Here is a 24,506-nt window from a genome sequence, read left to right on the forward strand (position 1 = left end):
AAATCAAAACACAATTTTATATTTTTACATTTTAGATCTTTTTTTTTTTTTTTTTTTAATATGGGCAGGCTCCAGGAATCGAACCCGGGTCTCCGGCATGGCAGGTGAAAATTCTGCTACTGAGTCACTGTGGCACTGCCCTATGAGTTTACATTTTAAATTTGAACACAAAAGATAACATTTTCAGTATTGATAGCTCTAGAGTATTTAAGTATAACTTTTATTATTTGAAATATATGTTTTGTGTAAAATTTGGAAAATAGGCACAATTATAAAAAAGAAATAAAAATAAGCATAAATGCACCAATCAAGGTATGTATCAATTTGTTATCTCTAGTTCAAAGTATTAAATTCAAAATGATCTTACGTTTGTATGTATAAATATGCTAACATTGAGTTGGCAGAGACAGACATACATTAAAGTTACAGTTCACATCCTTCTTAGAGTATTGTATTTAGGAAATTTATACATGCCTCTTCATATTTGCTTTTAGATAAGAAAATGGCAACATTGTTTGGCTTCTGTTTTCTATTATTAGGTTTAAATGATAATTGAAGTTTAGAATATCAGGAAATTATAGTTTAAGTCTGTAAGTTCATTTTGTTGAGGAAACATATACTCATATGAGTTTCATGGTATAAGTAGTTATGAAGTACAATGAATTTTCTAGCATTCTGATTATTCTTGATGATAATATATTAGGCCAATGTAACAGCTAGATAATTACAGATAAGGGGTTTAATAGAATTAGTTCAGTAATGAGAACATTAAGAATTGTTGGTTTAAAAAATATGCTTGATTATCCCCTCTCGGTTTATTATATTCTAACTTAATTTTTCAGAGATCCCCTACAGTTTGTTCTCTCTTAATCACATTTGTTCATTTCTCCCCCTAAGAATATCTAATGGCCTGTCAGACTAAAGGAATGTGTAAAATGCAGATACAATAATTTATAGAGTGGCAAAACTCAATGATCTCATCATAAGGATAATGCAGAGATCACTTACTAATTAGTGAACTTCATAATGCTCCCAAATCCCTGAGGACCAGTGGTTATGTGATGGGAGTGCAATCAATCACAGCTCCCTAGTCCACAGCATTTGGTCTAGGTGGTAGGTATTTAATTCAAATTAGTACATGCATAGAGATATACAGTGGGAAAGGGTCACGTTATTTTCCTCTATGGTTGTAAGACAGAAACCTGGAGTTTACTTGGTCACATTTTCTACCACATGAAAAAAGTATGATAAAAAAATAATCACAAAGAAAAGCAGAGCTGAATAGTGAAGAAGGGTATAGAGGCTGCATGATGACATTTGAGCACCTGGAATCAGCAGAGTCTGAGTTTCCCTGTACTTGACAGTTGTACAAACCAATTCTCTCTCTCTCTCTCTCTGTCTCTCTCTCATCTATCAATCTATCAATCATTCACTCAATCTATCTATGCTTAATCTATCTTAGGTTGGGTTTATGATAGTTAACAACCAAGTTGAAAAGATTTCACAAGCGAGCTTCAATAAATTTTAAAGGAACACATAATTCCTGTACGCTTTAACTGGCTGGGGATAGAAATCTTTCCACCGAACCTGGCTACCAATTTTCTGTAGTTTTCCCCAAACATATACCATATCCCACTTGTGAATATAGGCAAATACATTAAATATTAATAAATAAAACAAATTACCATATGAATAATTCAACACCGTAAATGGATTTTTTCAGAAATCCAATAATAAGAACCTTATTAACATAATCAATCATATAGATATCCAAAAGAGAAAAGTTTTTCATCATCTTGATTAATACCAAATTATATAAAAATGCAACTGCATTCTGAATTAGTGAAAAATTTTATCTTAGATACGATAAGAAATCTTCAGTAGACATAGCTTGCTCAAATTACTAGGCAGTCCTAGGAAACTGAGACAGTAGCCAAAACAAAATATATTTGTTTGATTGCAAAATAACATATAAGCAAAAGCATTCAACAAAAGCTATTTAAAAAATGAGATGAAGAGATACCATTCACAATAGAATATACCTTATAAATTTCCTAGGAATAAAATTAAAAGATAAATGTGAGGTAAGTGGAATTTCCTCTACTTGATATTGAATTTCTTTATATAAATCTGATCTCTGAATACAGATTCTGGTAGACTGAATGCGTTAATCACTTCTGTTAATGGCTGCTCTGTATCTGTGTTGCACCATGTACTTTGCACCATAATGTAATAGTCTTCTTCCATCGGGACTCTGGGCTCAGCCAGGTGTCTTGCTTTGGTGAATAAGAGATAAGGAAATGGGATGCAAAGCACAGACTTGAGAGGTTCTTATGCTTACATGATTGGATTTATCTCTCTTGCTTGTCTGTGATCGTCATGAAAACATGCTTGGTCTGGTATGTGTGATATGAGAAACACATGCAAGTGAGAGAGAGTTGGAGGAGAGCTAAATTGTCCCAACTCAGACCATCCTAGGCCATTGTAGAGCTATTTATTCCTAAATACATGAGCAAGCTGGCCAGGATCCCAGAGTCTCCTACTTACTCTGCAGCTAATTATGGAGCAACAACTGAAGTCACCTGTGACCAGAAATAGTTCAGTTGACCAGCAGACTTCAAACAATAATAAATTCTCATTGTTTTAAGTCACTGAATTTGGGAGTATTTTCTTATAAAGCAAAAGCTAATTGAAACATATAAATAGATTAGGAAAGATAATTCTTTGACTCTTTTGCAGAAAAGAATGATTATTTAATATGTGATCTTTGATATCTGGTTAATTGTTTTTGAATATTAACAGGTAAGCCAATCAATTTAGAAGTACATCTCACACTTTAAATCATATTAAATTTGAGATGTATCGGAGATGTTAGAGATAGGGAAAGCTTTCTTTGGAAGCATGGACTTCCAGTAGAAATTTTAAAGAAAAATATTATATATTTGATTAAGTAATAAGCTGCAAACCCTGTTACTTCAAAAGATTCTCCTTAGGAAAAAACACATCCTTGTTTTGGAGAATTCTCTTCTTAAAGCACTTCCTTTCCAAACCTGTGCACTCAACCTGGAAAATAGTCTCCTTAGAAAGGAAGACTTTGCATTGTAATAGTACATATGTTATGAAAGATTTTAAGGCAAATGTAAATGTTTATCTCTGGGTGGCAGAATAAAATTCATTTTTCTCTACATCTCTCTGCTTTTAACTGCATCATTTGTTTTTCTGTTTTTTTTTTTTTGCATGGGCAGGCACCGGGAATTGAACCTAGGTTTCCAGTATAAGCAGGCGAGAACTCTACCTGCTGAGCCACCATCATTTGTTTTTGATATGTATCATTTCATTACTGTTGTGTTCTAAATATTTTAAATGTGTATTGTTACTTTCTCCTTAACTCATAAATTTTTTAGGAATTATTTTTCTTAACTTTTTGGGGGGAGCAGCAGGCTTATTTTATGGTTAATTTTAAGATTTTCTTAGAATAGGTCAAAGAATTGTCTCTGTGATGACAATTTTTGGGTTTTGTTGAAACATCATTAATAATTGTCTTAGTTTGCCAGGGCTGCTATGACAAAACCATAGAATGGATTGGCTTAAATAATACGAATTTGTTTACTCACAGTTTGTGAGGCTAAAAGTGCAAAATCAAAGTGTTAGTAGGGCATATTTTTTTCCCTCAAAGTCTGTAGCATTCATTCTGACTTGCTGCAATCCTTGGATTCCTTGACTGGCACTTCTTTCTTTGTCACACAGCAATCTCTCTCCCTGGTTTCCTCTTGTGTCTCCCTCTGACTGTTCTTTTTATAAGGCTCCAGTCATATGGATAAAGATTCATTCTTGATTTAGTTCATGTGAAGGATGCTTATTCTTTCCACCAATATAGTTTTCTTGCAAATAAAGTGATATATCTGGGCTGGCCACAGTGGCTCAGCAGGCAGAGTTCTCACCTGCCATACCAGAGACCCGGGTTCAATCCCCAGTGCCTGTGCAAGCAAAAAAAAAAAAAAAAAAGATATATCTGACCTCAGTATATAGGTATATGTTTTTCCTGGCTTGATTTTCATTGGAAAGGCTTATTACCTTAACCAATGATGACAGATCTGCCATGAAGAAAAGCTTCCTTCTGGTACACAGGCTTCTTTCCTACTAAAGGTGTGGATATATGCCTATTTGAGGTTGGGTAACCAAAATAAGAGTTGGGAGGGTTTCAGCTTATTCTGTCATATGGTAGGCCTAAATCTTTCCATTCCTGAAAAAAATCAAGGTGCTGTTATGTCTCATTGAAAAATTGTTTCTCATCTCATCTGTTTTGAAGACCACGGCCATTGTAGGTCTCTCTGCTCTTACTGATAGCAACAAAATGGAAAAATTATCAATCTGGAATTTTCAGGGTTCATCTAGTTCAAACTCCTGGGTATATTGGCTAGGTCTAATAATGAAACCTAACTTTTGGAGATACACAGAACTGGATGCAAGATTTGATTTCTTGGCTTTGTATAATTTGGGGAAAGTTATCTAATCTCTTTTAAATCTCTATCTGCTTATCACCAAATAGATCGCGTCAGAATTATACCTCAGAGGGCTATTGTAAGGGATTACATGAAACAGACATGCAGTGCCTAACCTAGCCCAGTGTTCAACATATGTGGAATACTTTTTTTTTATGTATGCTGTATGGAGGGGGTCACATTTTATTCTTTTTCCATGTGAGTATCCTGTTATTGCAGCACCATTGATTGACTTGTTTTTGTTGGTTTTTTTGGGAAGTGCATGGGCTGGGAATTGAACCAGGTCTCCTGCATTCCAGGCAAGAATTCTACCACTGAACTACCCTCGCACCCCCTGGAACACTTTTTTTAAGTAAATAAAAATAAGAGTTAAATTAGTAAATTTTTAAAAAGTAAATGAAAGTGAAATATGTTTACATGCAGTGTACATGCAAAGGCAAGGGTTGGAGCCCTAAAGGAGTCTCCTAAGACCCTGCTCAGAGGAATTAAAAGTCTCCTAGCATCCTCTCTTTCTATTGTCCCTCTTGATTTTCATGTCTTCTCTTGCAAATAATGCAATGTTTTAAGTGATGACTGGAAAGAGTCACATGGGTGTACCATGTACACAGAGTCCACAGCTTTAATAATCTCAGTCTGCAATCATCTAAGTAGAAAATACATATGGCACCCCAGCCAGCACTAGGACATTTATTTAGGATGCTCATTTCTGTAGAGTAACCTTTACGATCGCACTAGGGGAGGAGGCTCTGTTTCACATTTTCTTCATGAAGTCTTTGTCATAGCAGAATTACCTATATTCAAATGGGCACAGAGCACCTTTCTAGAAAATATTATATATATTTTTTCTTTGTTGGCTCTTCAGCCCAATTTCCACATATTTAGTACACACTTGAAGATCCCACAAGTCTGGAGAGACACCTGCATGTGGTCCTTGTATATTATCAATTGGCAGCTGGGAGAGCCTCTCTCCTGAACAGATGCTCCCTATGCCATAGCTGGTCCAGCTGGCCCCAAGACAGTGAGACCTTTCTTTATCAAGTATAGGTTTTGGACTCTCTTTCTTATTTGCTTTGTCCTAGACAGTCTTGTCTGCAAACCAGAGAACAGTAAAGTGGCTTCGCTATTCAATTTAGATAAAGAATGGATTCTACAGAAATAATGAGGAAGTCCATATATTTTCATTACTGCTTTAGAAGTAGTCATTATCTCCAGTAGAGGGAATATCATAATAGCTGGGAAACAGCACAGGCTACTGTAAAGGTTAGAAGTACTTTTTTTAGAGCAAGTGTGTGGGATGATCTCTAGCCTTAAGAATTAGCAGTACATCTTTGTGCCAATGACTATTACTACTTAATCAAAAAGAGGTTCCAATTAGTTATAATGTGTTCAAGTTCTTATCTTCAGACTTCTGGCATGTGAGAAAATGTGCATTTCAGTCTAGTGTGAAAAATAAGGATATTTCTATTTTTTAATAAATCTTGGTGTGTTAGTTTTTGGTGACTGCTGTAACAAATTATGAAGGAGGCAAGTTAAAGCAACAGATATTTATTCCCTCATAGTACTGGAGGGCAGGGTCTGAAATCAAGATAATGGGGGGGGGGTTCATGTTCTCTCTGAAGCCTCTAGGGGAGAATCTGTTCCATATCTCTGCCAGCTTCTGGCGGCTGCTGACATTCCTTGGCTTGCGGCTGCATCACTCCTATCAGCTCCTACCTTCCCACCACCTTCCCCTGTGTATGTGTGTGCATGTGTGTGTAACCCCCTTCTTCTCTCTCTTGTAATGATGCTTGTGAAGGCATTGGGTCTCACCTGGATAGTCCAGTCCAGTCTCCCCATCTCAAGAGACTTCCATAATCACATCTGCAAGACTCTTTTACAAAATAAGGTGATGTTCACAGATTCTAGGGATTAGGACCTGATATCCTTTGGGCTACCATTCAGCATTCTAAGTAAGTAGCATTCTTAAACGATAGGAAATATGACACCCATGATTTTAAATATGGTACATTTGAAGAAAATGAATAGACAAATTTAAAATAAGCCCTAAGGTAAATAGCAAAAATGTATTTAAGGCCAGAAGGAGGAAAATGAGAATGAGGTTGTGAGGGATGTCAAGAGACATAGAGAGAAAAAGTAGGAGAAGCCAAGAAATTAACCTCTGAAAGCAGTCAAATAATTGCCATTGCTAAGGAAACCACCTTAAAATGTTCTGTCTCTGCTCTGAACAGCTGCTTTACTTAAATTATGACTCCACTGAAGGACTTCAGTTGCTTTGACTTTAAAAGTCAAAGTCACAAAGTTAGGGTGAAAAGAAAAATTATGATGATGCAAAATAAGGCAAAAATTATTTAAAATAATCGATAAAGCTGATGCTTTTAAAAAATGTCCTACTGGTAGTGGCAAATTTATTGAAAATGATTGCATAAAACTGGTGCTTTTAGGTTTTCTATGGATGAAAAAAACATTACACGATGATGTTTATTTGATTTCCTCAGCCAGAGCTGCCAAATATTTTAGTGAAAAAAAAAAGTCAAAATAAATTTATTGCTGTGCAATCTCAAGTACTTCTATGAATGCATGGGAGGAATATCATCTTCAAAGTATGTTAGTAGCTAGAACTTTACTAACTCTATAGGAATGCAGTTCTATTTCGGGCTATATCACATAGCATCTATCAAGAAAAATTTCCCCTTTCTACTTTCTCATTTTCCTCTTTGCTTGCACAACAGAAAGGTTGTTTCAGTCCAGGGGTTTATCTCCTGCCTGACCACCTCCAGAACTGCTGGCAAAGTTTTAGCCTCTCCTTGCCATCCTATTTCTTCTCCCAAAATTATTTTTTTATTTAATAATTTTTGCAGAGTAGGGAGTTGTTATAGAAATATTAAGTGCATGCTATTTAATGCTTTCCTTATGAATGTATAATCCTAGATGAAATTGCAGAATTACTTGTTTGAATTGAGCAGAAACAATATTGGTGTCACACTTTCAGCATTAACTTTAAAATATCTCTAAGTCAATCTAACAACTTTCTGCAGGGATGGAAATGTTCACCTACTGTGCTGTCCAATATGATAAATTACTTGCCAGGAGCCAGGTTGCTGCAAAGCATGTGAAATGTGGCCAGTGGGACTGTAGAACCGAATTTTAAATTGTAAGTTTAACTAATTTAAATTTAAGTTAAAATAGATACATATAGCCAGTTGCTACTGCGTTGGACAGAGAAGCTCTAGTTGGCCCTTGCTGGTATTATTTTATTCATTCTTATTTTACAACTACAAAAGTGTGTTGCCACTTTTCACTTATTGAAATGGTTAAGATAGATGCAAGTGTCCTTTTGGATTTAAAAATATGTATACGATTAAAGACTTAGCACACTTAAATCCTTCTATTAAGACATTTAGAATGGTGTTGTGCATATACCTGACTTTTGATAGTTATTTTGTTAATGGAAAAGTAATGGTAACAATATAACAGAGATGGTGTCACCATTGGTTTAAATTAGGAACCACCTTCTCCTTTCTCACATATCACTAAAATACATTCCTAGTAATTAAACATGGCTTTTCAGTTAAGCGTATCTTTTTTTATTTCACATTGTCGTAGACTGATCTGTAGGAAAGGATAGATACAGATTTAGTACATAGTCTGTGTCACACTCTAGTTCAGTGTATGATAGAGTAGGTGCTTCAATGATTGGTTCTTGTCTCTATCCCATCATTTCAAGAGTCTCTGAAACTCACTCTCATGTGAAATTTGACAAGATCTTATAGAAAGATGGGCAAGAAGTGTGCCAACTTCACCTCAGCTTCTCCACAGCCCCTCAGTCCCTCTCTAACCTCCATTGATGATGAATCCTTCCTCTTCGTGTTACTAAAATCTGCTTAGATTTTAGTATTCATATTCTATAGCTCTTCTGGGGTCACATTCTTTTATTTAATTTTTATTCTGTTCCTTATATATGGAACAAGATAATCTATCTTAGACTGAACTTCTAAAGGGCAGGGATTATACCTACTTAATGGTTCAAGGGCAATGTCAATTTTAGCATCTCAAAAGACTAAAAAATCTTTTTTCCTGGTGTTGCTGTGTGAGTAGAGGGGCTCCAAAAAGGTGCAACAGAAGGAGTATTGCTTGTTTTAAAGTAAACACCGGTTAAATTCCCATGTCCAACACTACTTGGAAAAAGGTTAAATATTTTGTGGATTCAGAACAAAGCAAATAAAGGAAGGATCTGGTGTTTAGAATGAGGCAACAGCTTCTGCAAGTACACTGAGCCTGGAGAGAGAATGGGTTAGAATATTTTATTTTTATAGACGTTGCCAAGTAGCTCCCCATAGAGAGCTGACTGGTGCTGCCTTAAGGAGAAATGAGATCCTAAGAAGAGGTGAGTAGCCAGAACCCAGCTTTTAAGAAGCAGTCATTTATCACCAAAAAGAGGCACTGTGGGCATTAAGACGACGTGCCTGCAATGGAAGCTTTCTGTTTCCTCATTCCAAATCCATTTCGGTCCCTGTGAGCCAGCAATCCTAGTTCTACCACCCACTGGCAGAAAGCACCAGAAATTTTTGCCCCAATGTTCTTTCCTATTTTCCTCTTTGCTAACATGACTCCGATTGTATTTGGAGTGAAACTAACTTATCAGCAAAAGTTCAGTTTTTATTTTTGCTTTTTCTTGTAATCAGATATGGCCTTTTAACTAAGTTCTAGCCAAATGAGAGATAAAGGGTTTGTACCATGCAGATTGTGAGTATCATGGAGATGCACAAGGATGGGATGGCTGTGTGCAGCCAATAAGTAGAAGCCTGAAGTCATCATTCTTGAAACCAATACAAGCCCTGAGAGAGAAATAGAATGGTCTTGTTAAAGCCAATGTTATATTAATTTTTAAAATTTTAATACATTTAGTAAAACCTAATCTTGACTCACACAAGGGTCCTGGAAGACAGCGCAGAGCAGTTCTTCCTGGTGGAACATTCATTGTCCCTCTTTCAATAAACTTTTTCTTGGGCAAAGCTTGACAGAAACAGCCACCTACAGGGCTCCTAACCTATTTTAGTGCCAAGCTTTGTAAACTTTTATCTGATTCTAAGACTTTGCATCTACATATTGTCTCTCTGATAAGATTTAACTTTGTGTTGAAATCCTTCTTTCTATACTCTGCCAATTTTTTTTCCCATGAATGTTTCAATTTCTGGTAGTAGGTAGCTTGACAAGGGTTCAAGGCTGCCATATCCATAGGTTCTGTTGAGTATGGCAGAGCCAGACCAAACCTTTGCATTTGCCCCTGACATCTTTTTTAGCAGTGTGATATCCATCGAAGAGTCCACTTCTCAGTCAGTTTTCTCTAGGAAGTTTAAAATTTTTTTTGAATTTTGTTAACTGGCATAACATTGCACAAATCTGGTTTTCTGCCTGGAACATCCAGTACCAACCCATGTATCCCTCCCAAATTGAAATATCAATCTCAGTATGGTCTCTGCAATATCCCTTTTAGTTTTTGGTGATGGTCCCAAAACCATCCATGCTCATACAAGGTCTGGCTTTTCCCTTTATTCTTCTCTGCAGAATTTAGGCAGACAAGGGGAAAATGTTTTTATGCCTCAGCTCAAGGGCAAGAATTTAAATCTGAAATCCAGCTGGCTAAAGAGGCTTGGTAATAAATCCCATTATCATCATCATCAAATATAACACTTGTTAAAAACTTTGATCTGGTGACTCAACCTCACTGTTGAAAGAAAAGCATCCTTGTAAGAAGAGTAATTTCAAATAACAAAATGAAAGGAACATTTAGTCCCCAACAAGGCTTAAAATCCCCTTCCTCCCTTTTTCTATTCACGTTACACCAAAAATTGTGCTTGGGCCAAACACCCTCCACCCCCGAAAATTTTCCATAACTATTACCTTTGTGCAGATCATATTTTCTTCAGTTTAGCCTCAAGTACTTTACATCAGATATAAAATCAGTGGATAAAAAGGGATATACCAGGGTGGGCCACGGTGGCTCAGCAAGCAAGAATGCTCGCCTGCCATGCCAGAGGACCTGGGTTCGATTCCCAGTGCCCGCCCAAGAACAAAAAAAAGGGATATACCTGGAAAATTCCTGGGGAAGGTGCCTTCTAGGAAACTTATTTATTCACACACACTTTCTGGAAAGAGAAATGACCTGACAATTTATGATTTCAGGAATAAAACTCCAATAAACTCAGAAAACAAAATGGCAGAAATCACCAGATCTCTTCTCAGTTCTGCTGGTTCACATTCAATAAAAAGACTGCAAAAGGCAGTAAGATTCTATAGAGTTGGTTGGTGCACATCAACAAGGCTTCTAGCCTCTAAAAGAGGAGAAGAATCTGAGCTCAGGTTTCAGGTACCTGGTGAAGGGAACCAGTGATAACTTACTGATCACTTTTAGTTTGTTTATAATCAGGCACTAGAACTGAATACTTGGTGATTTTCTATTTACTGGAAGATAAGTCAACAGGATGTACCAAGAGTAACCAACAAAGTGGGTCTGATGGAAAAATTCTGAAACAAAATATAAAGCACACAACAGAGAAAAGGTATTCTTTAGAAAGAAGTTTTAATAGTACAAATTAGGCATCTTTTTTTTTTATCAACTAAATTCAAGAAAACTATGGATTGTGTGACTCAAAGAATAAAAGATGGCATGATAAAATAACAGCCTGAGATGAAAAAGGAGTTAAGGGCATATATAAATCTTTAAAGAAAGAACTGAGTGAGGTGAAAATTTATTTGTTTAAATTAATAGACTCACAGAGTTTAAATATGTACCTCAAGCAGTAAGGAGCACACCTGGAAATGTAGAAATCTGAAAGAGAAATGTGAAAGAATAATTTGGGAATCTTTTTCAGAATATGGAAAAAATAATAAATGATCCTAAAAAAAGGGGTGAGAGTTATCCAACATACACACACAGGGTTTATTTTCTTGTCAAGAAAAACATAACAAAAATAACAGCTAAACAATACATTTTAAAATATATTTAGAGCATATAACTAAAGTGCAAATATTGAGAATGAAAATGGCTCCTATCAATGAAAAATATTTAAATACCAGAACCAACGCTTACATTTTGTCTCATAATATACAATTTTAAGATTAAAGAAAGAATCACTGAAACTCATGGTTCCCAAGTCATGCACTGAGATGCCATTTGGCACCTCAGAAAACTCACAGGGTCACAACAGGGTATTTTAAATTTTTTGAGGGAAACATAGATAGTGATCTTTCAGGTAATGTGTAAATTGCTAGCCTAAGATTGTAATTTCCAGTTTAGAGTGTGTTGCATTGCTTTTTATGATGTCATATCTTTGATAAAATAGGATTTTTGGTGAGTGCTGTGATATAAAGCTCTGACCACATAAAAATCAATGTGGAACAGGAAATGAGGGTGGCTTGTGCCCACTCTGCTTCCACAAGTGAGAAGTTGTGCAGGGACTAACAGGGACACACATCCCATTAGTAAATAATTGTGGTTATTAAATAATTTAAAACTGGTTACTAAACAATGTTTAAATTACTTAAAGATGCCATGAACCGGAATGTTTGGGAACCTCTCATTAAGCAGAAGGGCACTGGAGCAGAAAATAAATAAAAGAAAAAAAAGGAGAAGAAAAATAATTTATTATAACAGTAATACAAATTAGCTTGTCTGATACTTCTCCCACAAAAGTAAATTCCAGATGACTTAAAATGTTTATATTAATACATAACCATATTCACCCCACACATCTTCAAATTTTTGGTGAGGGAATTTCAAATTTTAGTTCTTGAATGTCTGCTAGCTGAAAGTAACTACTAAAAGATATAAGCAGAAGTTGTACTTCAGCTAAAAAGACAGATAAATCAAAATTACCAAAGGGCGGGGGAGATTGTGACAGAAATATACTGAGAATTAGTATTAACAGCACAATTCTTTGTATGTATGGTTTCATGTCAATTTCAAGGACAAATGAATTCTTTTTAAAAAAGACACAAGATATAAAATATAATTTAAAACTAAAAATCTAGTTTTAACTAGATTTCAATACTAGTCTGTCAAATAATGATCCTAGCATCATTAAAACAAATGTCCTATCAATTAAATCTCTTAAAATCTTTTTTTTTAGAAAATGAATATTTAGAACTTAAATGAAGTGTTTTTCAGCCCAGCTAATAACTGAATGATCATAAGCTGAGAAGAAAAGGGTTCCAAGGAGGGTGATTTCTTTTGATTTTTGCAATTCCCAAGCAAAACAGATGGCAGAAAAATATACAGAGACTTGATTGTCATCCTCTTTGTGTTGCATTTAGTAATAGAAATTTATATGACATGCGTTTTAGTAATTCTATAAATAGCAAATTGTACTTGTTTAGGTGTATGCATCAGTTATTTGTTCTTATATTACCCACTCGTCAGCTTGTTTTTTGAAATCTCTACATTATTCTGTCTAAAATCCACAAATCGTCCTCATTGTATTAGGAGAATGGAGTCTGCCTTACTGTGGGTTGGACAGGCTATTTCTCATACTAACTGGGCTGCTTGGTTTGAGGGGTGGGGATCAAGTATTTCTCACAAAAGCACTTCGAATAGAAGAAAGCATGACCAGTAGCAATAACGAAGCCTCTGGGCGTGGTCTTTGCTTACTCTTCAGATTCTTTTCTTTAATGGTGCATCAACGTGGTGGACAGTGGGTGGCGCTCTCTGCTTAGTTGCCTGTAATACTAGCGCAGCTGTTTGCAAATGGTGTCAGAGTTCCAAATGAAGTATCATTGCTGAAGTTTGTTTTCTCAAGTACACCATCACCCAATTCAGACACACCATACACATGCATGCACACACACACACTCCTGGAAAACCTGTGTTTGCTTCATTGATTATACTTAATAAGTTTCTTGATTAAAATGCCAAAAAAAGGAAAGGAAAAACAAAGTACCATGAAGTCAGACAAATTAATCCCCTCCAAATGCAGATTTGCGTTAAGTTCAACACAAATATCAAATGCGATCACAAAATTACTAGAGAAAGAGACTACTAAGAAGAGAATTTTAAAAACGTCCTAATATATTTTTAGAAGGAGGCAGAAAAAATAATAATTTTTTAGGTTCGGGAATAATGCAGTTTGTTGAAGGAGCCTTTCCTGACCACCTCTGGTTTATTAAGGACAATAGGGATTTGCTTACTTTTACTGGACTAATCAGGTCCCTAAGCAAAAAGTCTCTACAGCTACGAACAGGTGCCTGAATTAGGTTGCTAGTGCTTTTGTCCCTGAGCCACGTGGTGCTGCTGTGGAAAGCATGTGGCTCCAGGCTGAGCAGGGCCATTCCAGGTGACTCTCTTGCTGGGTCTTGCCATTTATTTTCTCAGGCTTAGAAAGAACTAAAAGCAAGAGTAGGAAATAAGATGCTCTTGCAATATTGCAATCAGCTGTGACAGAGCCCTTGAAGTCACAGCTTCACAGCTCTTTGCAGCAATGAGACACCGGGTAGCTCTTTGCACCCAGCTGGATGGTACTTTGACAGCTTTTTGTAATGGACCCTAAATGCCTTTCTAAAGTATGATGGTTTAGTGAAGGCTGTTTCAAGACAACTGTCTTGCTAATTTGAGATGTTTTATGGGCAAAGAAAAACTTTACAGATTTATGTGTTCTTTGTTGCACCAGTAAATGGATCATTTACTTGGACCCACCTTTAACAAAGAGTTTCTGTATTTTATAGGTAGGAAATAGATGTGATAAGGACAGACATGGGCAGACAAGGATATACAGAGTCTACTCTACCTCTATACATGTGAAACCAACACATTTATATAGTTCTTATCACAAATTACATGTTTATAAATTATAAGTCTAAAACCTCTGATTTATCATTACATTTTATGCACTTGCCTTTCAGATCCTATGTTTAGTAAAAAGTGAAGTTGTAAACCAAAAAGTACAGTATAATGGGACCAGCCTTCATATTTACCTTTGTCATTACCCTCCTCCCAAATTCTTATTTCTTCATGCAGTAGATCTATTGTCTTTTCCTTTCAACCTGCAGAAATCTCTTTAGCATCTCTTGTAGGTCAAGTATAGTCACAACAAAATCCCTCAGCTTTTGTTTCTCTGGGGATGTCTTAATCTCTCCCTCCATTTTGAAAGACAGTGTTTTAGTCTGCTGAAAGCTGCCAGAATGCAACACACCAGAGATGGATTGGCTTTTAATAAAAGGGGATTTATTTAGTTAAAAATGTATAGTTCTTAGAGGAAAGGCAGCTAACTTTCAACTGAAGTTCTTTCTTCCTCCATGGGAAGGCACAGGTGATCTCTGCTGGCCTTCTCTCCAGGCCTCTGGGTTCCAATAACTTTCCCTGGGGTGATTCCTTTCTGTATCTCCAAGGGCCTGGGCTGAGCTGCGAGTGCTGAGATGAGGTATGCTGAGCTGCTTGGGCTGTGCTACATTGAGCTATCTCATTTAAGCATCCAGCCAATTAAATCAAACATTCATTGCAGCAGGCACGCCCCCTAGCCGACTGCGGATGTTATCAGCAACAGATGGTCTTCACCTGCCAATGGCTTATGGCCACAGTAACAGAACTAGGCACCTTCACCTGGCCAAGTTTGCACCTGAACCTAACTGCCACAGAAAGTTTTGCCAGATTTAAAGTTCTTGTTTGGATTTATTTTTTTGCTTTCAGCACATTAAAGAAGTCTTACTACTGTTCTTTTGCCTCCATGGTTTATCATGAGATATTGGCAGTTAATCTTTTTGAGGTTCCCATGATGACATGTTACTTCTCTCGGGTGGCTTTCAAAATTCTCTCATTATCTTTGGCATTTGACAGTCTGAATATATATGCTGCATCATAGGTGTATTTGGTTTATCTTGTTTAGAGTTCATTGTACATCATGGATGTGTATATTCCTGTCTTTCATTAAATTTGGGATGTTTTTAGCCTTTCTGACCTTGAATATTCTCTTGTTCCCTTTCTTCTCCTTCTCAGAATCCCACAATGCATATGTTGGTATACTTGATGTTGTTACACTGGTTTCTCAGGCTCTGTTCACTTTTCTGCATTCTTTTGTCTTCCTGCTCCTCAGACTGGATGATGTCAATGGTCTTATCCTCAAGTTAACTGATTCTTTCTCCTGCCAGCTCTGATCTGTTGCTGAACCTCTTTAGGGAATTTTTAAATTTTGTGCTCTTCAGCTCTGCTTATTTTCTTTTCATAATTTCTATCCATAGCTTCCCTGACTCCTGTTTTTTGTCCATGTTTTCCTTAGACATGGCTCCATATTTAGAGCCAATTAAAAAAAAAATATTTGTCTAGTGTGTCCCAGGTCTGGTCTTCTTCTTTAATGGTTTCTAGCATTTTAATATTCTCCTTTCCTGGTCCACTGGTTCTTGTTCTTTGTATGTTTTGTAATCTTTTGTTGAAACCTGGACATTTTGATAGCTGTAATGTGTCATTGCTGAACTTTAGACTCTGTAGGATCCATTCCTTAAGCTTGTATTCAGCTAATGTTATGACCAAGTTTTCCTTAAATGCCAGGAGCTAACAAAACAGAGAAAAACAAGAACAACAACAAAAAACACCTTTGCAAATTGCCCTGTGCAAGTGATCTCCTACAGAGCTCATATAAACAATGGGCTGTATGGCAATGACTCCAGGCTGAATGTAAGGAGTTCCCTAATCCTTTTTGCTCAAACTTCTTATCTGGGGATCCTTTCTGCTCATGCTTTTTTCCTGGGATCCTTTCTGCTCATGCTTGTTGTCTGGGGATCCTTTCTGCTCATGCTTCTTTTCTGAGGCATGCACATTTACAGTTAAAAATCGAAAAGCTTGGTAAGTTGCATTCTACATACAGGGTGAGTTCTGGGATAGCGAGTCCCTCAGGCAGCTTACCTGTGAGACCTGGCCAGACTCACATGCTCCCAGTATGTGCAGAAGGATCACTCTGCTCCCTCTGGAATTGGGACCAGGGATCCGCAGTGGGAGTGCAGGCCAGCTTGAGCCATTGAGGGGATGGAGGAAAGTGCCAGGAGATCATCCTGCTATTTAAGTGGTCTTTTCCTTGATTCAGTATTCACCCTGTTATTGCAGTCTTAATCTGTTTTCTGGAGCCCTGAAATGATGTTTCTGCCAGTTTTTGCTGTTTTTCAAAGCCTCTGTGAGGGAATGGAACCCTGAAGCATCTTACTCCACCATCTTGATCACCATCTTGATTTTCTATAAAAAATACTTGGTAAATATTTTTTACAGAAAAAATTTATGCCCAAGGTTAGTTAAGCTGGCTGCTTTTTAGAGGCAGCTTCATTCACTAAAAATATTGTGAAAGTCTCTACCTAGAATCCACGTGCAAAAGTAATTAAAAGCTGAGTGTTCTAGTTTGCTAGCTGCTGGAATGCAACACACCAGAGACGGATTGGCTTTTAATAACAGGGGATTTATTTTGTTGGTTCTTCAGAGGAAAAGCAGCTAACTTTCCACTGAGGTTCTTTCTTACATGGAAGGCACAAGATGGTCTCTGCTGGTCTTCTCTCCAGGCCCCTGGGTTCCAACAACTTTCCCCGGGGTGACTTCTTTCTGCATCTCCAAAGGCCTGGGCTGAGCTGCTAGTACTGAGATGAGGAATGCCGAGCTGCTCGGCTGTGCTACATTGCGTTCTCTCATTTAAGCACCAGCCAATTCAGTCAAACATCACTCATTGCAGCAGACACACCTCCTAGCTGACTGCAGATGTAATTAGCAACAGATGAGATTCACGTACCATTGGCTTGTGTCCACAGCAGCAGAACTAGGTATGCTCACCTGGCCAAGTTGACAACTGAATCTAACTAACACACTGAGGTATATACAGTTTTAACTCTTTGGGAGAAATATAAGATAGTGCATATAACATGAAAATGAGCAATACATTTTATTATCCAAACTTAAGTCATTTTATTTCTGATGTCATGCAGACCAGTGCTTTTCAAACATGCTTAAGAATTACTTAAGGAAGTTGTTAAAATGTAGATTTTAATTCAGTAGACCTGGGCGATTCTGTTGTGGATGCTGCTGTCCCTTGGACCTGGCCTAGCAAGAACACAGACAGATGGATTACCAGCAATGGCCAAATGCAAGAATCACCGAAAATGAAGTGGTGGAGAGTGAAGAACCCTGTGGAGTGATACGATGCTCTCCTAAAGCTGTCAAATCTGCTCTGAAAGGATCAGGTCTTTATTTTAGGAAAATCATTCTGGACATTCTTTGGAGTATGTATTGGATGGGAACTGGGCTACAGCCAGAGAATCCAGCTAGGAGACAAAACCACCAGTCCAAGCAGAACTGGATTGAAGGTTGTTGGTCAAAGGGCTACAGAGAGCTAATCTATAAAAGACATTAAACTTGACAGAAATACACTGAATTATTTTCCAGATAAGGAAATCTTCCATCTGTGACTTTCAACTGGTGAGATGTAAGGTGAGTCTTCTTCCCCCTAAGTAGACTATGGCTTTGAGCAAAAATAATACAAGATGGGTTGCTTCTCCTGAACTATAGTTTGCTGAATATTGTTATAGCCTGGAAGTAGACACTGTGAGGAGAAAGTTCAGACCATGTCTTTGACCATGAAACAGTTCTACTCAGAGTCACTTGATGTTTACAGTGTCTTGTAAAATCGGTTTCATCCTAAATTGGAATATTACATAAGATAGTACATGACACGTGAAAATAAGCAATACATTTTATTATTTAAACTTAAGTCTTTAAATATACCTCCCAAAACATTGTCTGCTTCATAAAATTGGCATACTAAAAAGTAAGGTATCTTAGTATATCCAGGTAAGGTAACTAGATCTTTAATAAACCTGAGTGGCTAATGTTATCCTGTAATGAATGAAGAAGGCTTTGAGGTAATCCCAAATAATTTATTATGCAGTATTATACCCAATGAAGAGAATGAACCATTTATTTTGAACACATTGGATGAGCTAGGAAATTTCTATTAATATAAATTAGATTCCTTAAGCCAATACAAAGCAGAGGTTGAAGTAATGTTTAGGGAGTGTTTGTTTAAAGGGGGCAAAGTAACGTCCTTGCATCACTCAAAGGGGGGACCATAGGTAGTATTTTAATACATTTACAAAGAAGAAATTAAACAACAGCAATCAATAGTTTAGTCTGATTGCTCCCTCTCTGTCTAGGACCACAACTAATGCATAGCCAGAGCGCTGAGGCAACACTTCTATAGAGATAACTTGAAATACCTCTGGGTGCTTTTCCCTAACAGGCAATATAATTCCTCTCCTTGCCAACTAGCCTTTATTTTAGCCCTGGGGAAGGATAGGGGTTGTGTGTGTGTGTGTGTGTGTGTGTGTGTGTGTGTGTGTGTGTGTGTGTGTGTGTGTGTGTGTGAGAGAGAGAGAGAGAGAGAGAGAGAGAGAGAGAGAGAGGGAGAGACAATGATTTTGGAGTAGCAGGAGATATAAAAGTTTCTATCATTGAGGAAAAGAATGTAGAAATCTTCTGTGGAAACAATGGGAAGACTGAAAAAATCCTTAGGGTGGCTATGAAGGACCATACTTAGTTCCCCATTTGGGAATACAGGTACGTATTCATTTTACAGTGTTTAATAGGGCAACCGTGGTTGTTGAGAAGTGGTGATAACGTGACCAAGCAAAGAAAAGAGTAGAGAAAGGGTTCCTCCATCCCTGGTCTTCCTAAGCTTTTCCGTGTGGTCCCTAAGGGGTCGGAAATTCCCAGTGGATTAGGGAAGGAAGCTGACTTTGGAAACTGCAGGTCTGTTGTAGGATTTCTGCAGACCTCAGAGCAGAGGCAAGGGTGCATTGGGTGGACAGCAGCCACGCCAAGGATATGGCCAAATCGTGGTTGTCCTGAGCCAGGAAGAGGAACAGTAGGCTCTGAGCTAGGTGAGAGAACAAGACCACTAGACTCACAGCTGCCACCTTCCACAGTGGATGCCCGGTGGGTGCCAAAGACCAGGAAGGAAAAGGATGTACCTGGAACCCAGGGCAGAGAACAAGAGCCTGCACACGGATACTGGCGCATACTCCTTTTCTGCTGTCATCATGCTTAAACATCCCTGTACAGTACATCCAGATGCCATCTGGAATTGGAACCTGATGTAAGACATTATTACATAAGAAAATAATTGCATCTCAAATGTAATTATGTCTTAAATTATTGTAATTGAGGAACTGGTAATACTTCATTTCTTTGAGCTCTACTTGATTAATAGCTAAACAAATTTGACATTTTAGATTCCAATTCAAGAAGCTTTTATTTTCTAACCTCTGAATTAAAAAATTCAATTTGAATTCAAACCTCTCATTAGAGAAAGCTAGGAATGAACAGTAGTGGGTATATTATCACCGTTATGCCTATTTTATGCGGTGAAGCTGCTTTTGTACTCATAGAATAGGGATATTAAAATTTTTCATGTTGCTCAAATTTGTTATTGACTGGATTCCAGATATAGCTCCTGCTATTAGTATTTTCTTTCAGTAGCATGTTAGTATGGATAATTTTTGTATTGTGGAGTGCTTTCAATGTTTTAAAATATCTTTACGAGAAACTAGTTTGCTTGTAATTTGTATCTTTTTTAAATTTTAAATCCAAACTTTTATTCATGAGTCCAAACTTAAGGAAATTTACAATATAAATAGGAAAATAACATATTAACCTTCTACAAATTCAAAGAAGCATTTTAATCCAACTCCCACTAAAAATTATAACGAGGAGAGGTGCTGCATGATTTTGGAAAAATGACAAAACAAAAGTTGTAGAAGCATTATGAATGACAAATAGAAACCATCTAATTTGGATCTTTCTTCCTGTGCAGAACTTTGATTTTTGTTTGGATGTGGCCCTGATGATTTGTGAAGGGTGGATAAATGGCTCCCTTTGGAAGGGGTTGTTATAAAGCTACTCCTTAGAGCACTTGGAAAAACTCATTTGCTAAATCAACCCTCACTGCACCGTGCGATGTTTACTTTGCTCTTTTATGTAAGTCCAGCCGGTTTAAATCCAGTACTAACTGGATTTGGATCATTTCTCCAAATTTACTCCCTTTCCATGCATAACATAAACACACCCAGTCATGCATTTAATCAATCTTATGTAAAGATAAGTAAAACTACTTTCAGGTTATTTTTATATTATATTTTATACATTTTTTAAAGCTAATTTTCTAGGAATCTTTTTCTTATGTATGTAGATGTTACATCTTGGTTGGAATTTTTTTTTTTTTTTTTTAGAAAGCAAATTGTTCACTCACTTTAACCTCTTCAGTGTTGTTGGCTCCTGTTTCTCTGAAAAAAAAAAAAAAAAACCCTGAAATGTAAAAGAACATTTATATAAATAGGAGTTTGTAGCGCATTTACTTGCTTGCTATATATTTTTAGAGAGAGCATGTTATATTGTTTTATATCCCGTTTTTATTCAAAATCTTTTCCCCAGGGAAGTAACCCAGACATCTGACAGAAATATGATGATTCAGAATTTAAAAGACAACTGTTGAGATTTTTATTTTCTTTCAACAATTAATGAATGTACTTTTACACTAAGTGGATTTGTCAGCTACAGTGGAAAATTCTTTGCAGAAATGAGAAAGCGTAATACAAGTCATAAGCTAAGCATGGTGTAAATTATGGCACCTGCGTTTCTAGGCACCAACACCAGAAGGCACTAAAACACTGTGGTTAGTTGTCTGCTTGCCAGGCAGAAAGAGACTCACAGCCTCCCGACTCAAAATGCCTGCTCTGGACATAACTGAGGGATTAACAGTGAGGGATGTATTTTTACTGTATGGTTTTAGCTGATGATTGATTGAGAACAGAGTATATTCTGTTCTCTTTTGCTCCCTGAAAGGAACTCTTCACAAGGTGAGCTCAAGAATGTATTTCCTTTCCCTTTGTCTCTTTCCTTCCTGCTGGTCAGAATTAGTATTTGGTTGCCTGTGATGGAAGGGAAGAAATAACTGGCTGTCTGCTAAATTAATCATTGGCATGGCTATTCTGACAGTAACAAGAAGGAAAGATCTTCAGGCTGAAGCTTAGGGATAATTTACAAATGATTAGAGGCATGCATGCCTGGGTTGTAGTATGGTAGAAGAAATCAATTTTTTGAAAAAGCAGAAAAAGATAACTACTTTTCTTACTCTCTTATGCTATTCCTCTTGAAAACAAGAAAATGGTGGGTTTTGAAATTGCGTGCTGGGATAAATACAAAAGTTTTTAAAGAAAAGCAGACATTCTTATATTGTGCTGTTTCTTGGATTAGACTATAGAGGATTCACTGCTGTTATCTACAGCCTTTCAGTTGGATGGGAAATGTGTGATGGAAGGTAATCACAATTGAACAAAGTTAGGCATAATTCCATATTTTTTAAAAAACAAATCATTTCAACAGCAAAGCAACAAAACAGGAAGACAGCGTTTTTCTGTTTTAAATTATGTGAAACTCTCTACATAGTAGCTAGTTGTACCAGCATTTCTTATTTATTATTCTGATGTCAACTGATGCCCTATCATTGGACATACTTAAACTGATCCGGGACTCTCCACTGGCCCTGGGTGGAATTGAGCTCTCTGTCTTCTGTGTTCTCTAGAACTCTGAGATGTCTATAGCAGTAAGAGAAAGGTCATGCTGAATACTGACTAATTAAAAAACTGCCTTAAAATGTGAACATGTTGGACTAAATTTCCTTCTCAATGGCTGGAATATATTGAACATTCTCAGATAAGCTTTTTAAAGAACAAAGTAAACTACAAGACACTAAAAAAATGTATTACTATTATGGTTTTTGGTCAATAGATAAAATAAGAGAAAATGCAACCAAAACAAATCTGTGACATCAAAACACTAAATAAATAAGTTTAATGCTTTTCCTTCCTTAAGAAATATAGTTGAGAATCTCAAAAGAATTCTATATGTGGAGAATGAAATATTTTGGATTACCCTAGAAAAGGATCCTAATATCCGTTAATTCTATATTTATTACATATGGATTTATTTATATTCATCGCCAATGACCCCCCCATAGAAAACACTAATATATTGGAGCCTCTCATTGAATTCCTACCATCACAGAGGAAAGCAAAATTGAGTAAGAATGGGAAAACATTACTGTAAAACAATACAAAAAAATTCCATAATTAAAAAAATTCGATCAAGCACTGCAGTCACTTTTGTTAATATTATAAAAGGACACAATCACTATCTGATAACAGAAGGCTTTTCAATTTTATTTTTAGTTCTTTTTTTCTGAAAATGAAAATTTTGTGTTACCACTGAACAATTTGTCAATTTCTGGGAGATAACATTTAATAGAACTCTCTTTGTTTACCATGGTACCAGTGATAAGAGAAAAAGTTCTCAATTTTACTTTTATTTTGGTTTATTTTTCAACCAATTTCTTATGACTAGCTTTTGAAAAGATGAGGGTGGCTTCAAGCTCATCAACTTGGGGTTCTTATCAATACAAACACAATTTGAAAATATTGGTCTTTAATAAAATTAAATTAGCATATTTGTACTTTTTGCTTGAATCAACTTATATGTTTATATTATATACATTTAGATAGGTTTACTTGTTTTATGAGTATAATAGAGTGAATATATATATTTTTTAATTAAATTTTTTTATTAATTAAAAAAAATTAACAAACAAAACATTAAGATATCATTCCATTCTACATATACAATCAGTAATTCTTAATATCATCACATAGTTGCATATCCATCATTTCTAGAACATTTGCATCGATTTAGAAAAAAATAAAAAAGACAACAGAAAAAGAAATAAAACGATAACAGAAAAAAAAAGATTATACATGCCATACCCCTTACCTCTCGCTTTCATTTACAACTAGCACTTCAAACTAAATTTATTTTTAACATTTGTTCCCCCTATTATTTATTTATTTATTTATTTTTAATTAAAAAAATAATAAAAAAATAAAAAATAAAAAAATAAAAATAAATTAACACAACATTTAGAAATCATTCCATTCTACATATGCAATCGGTAATTCTTAATATCATCACATAGATGTATGATCATCATTTCTTAGTACATTTGAATCGATTTAGGAAAAGAACTAGCAAAACAACAGAAAAAGATATAGAATGATAATATAGAGAAAAAATAATAAAAAATAAAAATATATATATAAAACAAACAAACAACAACAAAAAACTATAGCTCAGATGCAGCTTCATTCAGTGTTTTAACAAAATTACAGTACAATTAGGTAGTATTGTGCTGTCCATTTTTAAGTTTTTGTATCTAGTCCTGTTGCACAGTCTGTATCCCTTCAGCTCCAATTACCCATTATCTTACCCTGTTTCTAACTCCTGCTGGTCTCTGTTACCAAAGACATATTCCAAGTTTATTCTCGAATGTCGGTTCATATCAGTGGGACCATACAGTATTTGTCCTTTAGTTTTTGGCTAGACTCACTCAGCATAATGTTCTCTAGGTCCATCCATGTTATTACATGCTTCATAAGTTTATTCTGTCTTAAAGCTGCATAATATTCCATTGTATGTATATACCACAGTTTGTTTAGTCACTCATCTGTTGATGGACATTTTGGCTGTTTCCATCTCTTTGCAATTGTAAATAATGCTGCTATAAACATTGGTGTGCCAATGTCCGTTTGTGTCCTTGCCCTTAAGTCCTTTGAGAAGATACCTAGCAAAGGTATTGCTGGGTCGTATGGCAATTCTATATTCAGTTTTTTGAGGAACCGCCAAACTGCCTTCCACAGTGGTTGCACCATTTAACATTCCCACCAACAGTGGATAAGTGTGCCTCTTTCTCCGCATCCTCTCCAGCACTTGTCATTTTCTGTTTTGTTGATAATGGCCATTCTGGTGGGTGTGAGATGATATCTCATTGTGGTTTTGATTTGCATTTCTCTAATAACCAGGGACATTGAGCATCTCTTCATGTGCCTTTTGGCCATTTGTATTTCCTCTTCTGAGAGGTGTCTGTTCAAGTCTTTTTCCCATTT

General features: G+C 36.3%; 1 long non-coding RNA gene across 2 annotated transcripts in view; it reads right to left on the reverse strand.

The window, feature by feature from the left end:
* Window positions 1–9,155: 9,155 nt before the first annotated feature.
* LOC143662442 (uncharacterized) overlaps window positions 9,156–24,506 on the reverse strand; it is a 33,699-nt gene continuing 18,348 nt past the window's right edge. Inside the window, exons 2-4 of one of the 2 annotated variants that reach the window (XR_013165330.1) lie at window positions 20,765–20,798; window positions 11,295–11,331; window positions 9,156–9,337 (exon numbers count right to left, since the gene is read on the reverse strand). This is a non-coding gene — a long non-coding RNA (uncharacterized LOC143662442). The remainder of the gene's footprint in view (window positions 9,338–11,294; window positions 11,332–20,764; window positions 20,799–24,506) is intronic. The other variant, XR_013165329.1, reaches the window with a different exon arrangement.

The sequence above is a fragment of the Tamandua tetradactyla genome, chromosome 2 (assembly GCF_023851605.1).
Source record: "Tamandua tetradactyla isolate mTamTet1 chromosome 2, mTamTet1.pri, whole genome shotgun sequence".
Lineage (NCBI taxonomy): Eukaryota > Metazoa > Chordata > Mammalia > Pilosa > Myrmecophagidae > Tamandua > Tamandua tetradactyla.